The 4,206-nt window shown below is 38.6% G+C and overlaps 1 long non-coding RNA gene across 1 annotated transcript; it reads left to right on the forward strand.

The window, feature by feature from the left end:
- The first annotated feature begins 1,005 nt into the window (after positions 1-1,005).
- LOC117282435 lies at positions 1,006-2,979 on the forward strand. Its single transcript, XR_004513171.1, has 2 exons — positions 1,006-1,109; positions 2,729-2,979. It is a non-coding gene; the product is annotated as an uncharacterized LOC117282435 (long non-coding RNA).
- Positions 2,980-4,206: the final 1,227 nt, after the last annotated feature.

Consider the following 4,206-nt stretch of genomic DNA (forward strand, 5'->3'; position numbering starts at 1 on the left):
TATTCAGTCCTTGTGTTCAAAATTGAATAAGGTATGTTATATTATTAAATCTTTGAAAGATGAGGTAAGTTTACATATACTCAGGAATATATACTTTGCCAAATTTCAATCGTTGGTAAGTTATGGGTTGATTTTTTGGGGAGGAGAAAATGAAAGTATTAAAGTCTTTAAAATACAAAAAAGGATGCTTCGTTTCATGAAAGGTGTAAATAACAGAGTGTCATGCAGACCTTTATTTAAAGAATTGAAGATTTTAACTATTACGTCCTTGTACATCATAGAGGTGTTGTATTATTTTAAGAGATACAATATATACACTACGAGAAATACTGATTTATACGAGTATAATACTAGGAGGAAAGATGATCTTCATGTACAACAATGTAACACATCAGTTTTTAAGAAAAGTGTTATTAATGTGGGCATTAAATTATATAATATACTTCCTTTGGAAGTTAAAAAGTCAAAGGGATGTAACGAATTTAAGCATAAATTAAAATTATTTTTATTTGATCGTCCTTTCTATACATTGAATGAATTTCTTCAACAGGGACATGAGGAAGCATAGCAAGGTTTTTTTTAATTAACAAAAAAAAAAAAAAATAAGAAAAGGGAATTGTAGTAGTTATTGTTATATTTTTAAAATTCTTAGTGATGTTGTAAGGCAAGTACAGTTTTTACTTTTAGTCTAATATATTCTAGGATTATAGAACTTTTAACAATGATGTATCTAGTGAGTTGACTCGTTCAAGTGTTGCAGTTGTAACAGTATGAATGCAAAATAAATATGAAATATGAAATACAGAATCTACAGGATACTCATGTCTTATGACACTTATGATTGCAGTTATCGGCAGTTATCACCCACAAATCCATTAGCATGCCGCTCCTTCGTAGCCGAAACCACGGATTACTAAGTGTCAGACCTGCTACGACGTTACGACCGGTGCTTCATACCGTTCATGCCCGTTCATACCGAATTCAGTTTAGTGTGCTTCATTTTGTGGCGCAAAATAATCGCAGCTATCCGTGATAGTGGCCAGGCCTGCCACCACAGAAACATTCATACTCCATTGTTTGCTACGAAGATTTGGTTAATATTCGTCTTGGTAAGTTCGTTTTGAGGCATGATATAATGGATTTATAATGTGTTGCTTAATTAAGAAGAAGAAATTAAGTTTAGCTAGTGTCTGCATTAAATGTATTAAACGTTACGCCTCAATGTAGCACTATCACCATGTTTGTATTACTTACAGATGAATTATTTCAAGGTTTGGGGACAAAATGTAATAAATACCCTTTCAGGGCTATGATATGGGCGGGAAGGTATTGACTGTAATGGCGCATGTAGTGTGTTAGCATATATATGTGTAAGAAGTTTTAAGTAGAGATCCGTTTATCGGTTCATGGTTATGACTGGCAAAGAAATAACGTCAATTTACTAAGTAAATTATAATTTCTAATTTACGTATTTCGAACTTGAAGTTTGTGTGTATTATAGCTGTTGTCAAACGGCACGAACCCATTACTTGTGTAAATGTGAATGTTCGTAAGTGCCTGGGTATATTTCTGACTATTGTTCTGGGTACCATGTAGACAGTATCTGGAGTATGACTCCTAGTAGTCCGGTTGGGTTAGGTTAAATGTTCCGATTCCGTCTTCTGGGATGTAACGCCACGTAGTCTAGGGTGAGTTCGGCAGTGTTTTGGAGAAATGTATAGCCACCATCTAACACAAAATAGAGCCAGTGTGTTCGTCTGAAACGTCGGTGACCTTATGCCGAACTACACATCGTCTCATCCCGTAAGATAGTACGATTTTTTTTTCGTTACCACCGTGAGAACCAGAAATCCACCATATAGTTGCGTATCAACATTTCTGAGGAACTCTCTACCACCATCTATAGGGTCAGAGTGGAGTTAGCCTGTGACCAACTTATATTGGCAGGGTGACATGAATAGTGATTCTGAGTGATATGCAGTCACTATAAGTTTATCACATCCTCACTCCACTTGAATCTATGTTTGAGAGGCCCCCATCCATATCAACCTGCCAGTAAAACTTGATCAGTTGTTCCTCCACTCTGACCCAGAAGACAGAAGGAGCAATCTTCTTTGTTGTCACCAACAAGACTACATGGTATCGTAACCCAGAGGATCACAGTCTGAATACTTACCACCATGGAGTATTCAAATCTTATATGTGTATACCTCATTTAAATTTATTAAACTAATAACAATCAGGGATGTTGCATTCCACACATTGGTGAAACTGATTACTTTGATTCCCCTGACTTCCTTCTACCTCCTGCTGGTTCACTTTGAGCTGTTGTTATACCCAGTTACTGTGCCAGTATCATTTACAGTGTTTTCCCTACTCCTGTTGGTTTAGTCAGACCTTACTCCCAGGCCTCTCTATTTTCACATCTGACTTACTTTTCCATCTGGAAGATGGAGGCAGCATGTTCCTCCAAAACATTGGTAATAATGTACCACTTGCAGAAGTGGAGTGAATTATCACGCTTAAGATAAGAAGGCTCTTGTGAACATGTTAAGAAATCTTAGGGTTCTGTGAAGGACAGGGAAGTTCTTGACCAGCTGAATGAATATTAGCTGATGAGTAACTGTTCTCCATGGATCTGTTACTGTAACTGAATTTTATATGAAATGTGAGTGTTTCACTGAGAATATATGTGGTTTCTTCATTTTTTCTGCTTTAATTGTTTCAGAACTGTAGTGATGGCTGACAGAACAAGTAATTGGTCTGATACGTATGCAGAGATTAAGAAGAACCATTGTGATTGTGATTGGTAAGGCAATAAAATTAGAACAAGAAGGAAACCTAAATGAAGTATGTTGATGCAGTTTGAGAACAGCCATATGTAATCAAAACTGGATTTATCAAGAAATTGAAACCAGGTTAAAATCTGTGAATGATTGCTACACTAATTACTGAGTGTTTTGCTTTCTTGTCTAAGAACATGAAAATTTAAATGTACAAACTTTAATTTGCCCTCTTGTTTTGTATATGTGTGAAACATGGCTACCATAAGACCATAGAAGGAAGGTATTTGTGAACAGATCTGGGAAGACTATTTGAACTACAGAGAGAGAATTCTGCAGGAGGATGGATGCAATTACGAGGGTTGACCAATAAGTACCTGTGTTAGGAATAAAGACACAAGTTTTTCACAATTTTTTTTTTATTTTTCAACGTAATTTCCTTTGAGGTTGATACACTTTTCCCAACGTTTCTGCCATTTCTTTAACCCCCCAAAAAAATACAATTTGTCAAACTCTTCAAAATACTCTTCTGTCTTGGCGATAACCTCCTCGTTTGAGCTGAATTTTTTTTCCCCCGAGCCATATTTTCATGTTGGGGAACAGAAGAAAGTCACAGGGAGCCAGGTCGGGCAAGTACTGTGGGTGCGGCAGCAATTTGTAGCGCAGTTCATGCAATTTGGCCGCGACAATTCCGGATGAATGTGCTGGTGTGTTATTGTGGTGAAACAGCACTTGTTTCTTAGGCAAATTGGGCCGTGTCTCCTTCAATTTCTTATCGAATCGGTCCAATAATTCACTGTAGTACTGCCCCGTGATTTTTCGTCCCTTCTGCAAAAAGTGCATGAGGATTATTCCCTTCGAATCCAAAGAAATCGTGACCACGACCTTTCCGGCCGATGGGACCGTCTTTGCTTTCTTCGGAGCAGATTCACCCAGAGGAATCCATTGTTTTGACTGTCTCTTGGTCTCTGGCATATAATAATATATCCAGGTTTCATCAGTGGTGATGACTCAATGCAAAAACTCCTGTGAATTTCGCTTAATGAGGTCCAAACACTGCTTCGACATTGACAGCCATATCCGCTTGTTGTCCACCGTGAGCAATCACAGCACCCATCAGGCCGACACCTTTCTCATACTTAACTTATCATGTAAAATACTGATTGCCGTTCCGTACGACACGCCTACGGCCTCTGCTACTTCGCGCACTTTAGTTCGGCGATCAACGAGGATCATGTCTTGGACCTTTTCAACGATTTCCTCGGTAACCACATCTGCCGGGCAGCCTGGCCGCTCCTCATCAAAAACAGATATACGACCACGTTTAAATTCGTTGAACCAATATCTCACGGTTGCCGATCCCTTCGGCTCATTGCTTGTGGTGCCCTCTCCGAGCGGCGATCGCGGCCACGGGTCACACCGT

The sequence above is a fragment of the Cryptotermes secundus genome, unplaced genomic scaffold, assembly GCF_002891405.2.
Source record: "Cryptotermes secundus unplaced genomic scaffold, Csec_1.0 scaffold5579, whole genome shotgun sequence".
Classification (NCBI taxonomy): Eukaryota; Metazoa; Arthropoda; class Insecta; order Blattodea; family Kalotermitidae; genus Cryptotermes; species Cryptotermes secundus.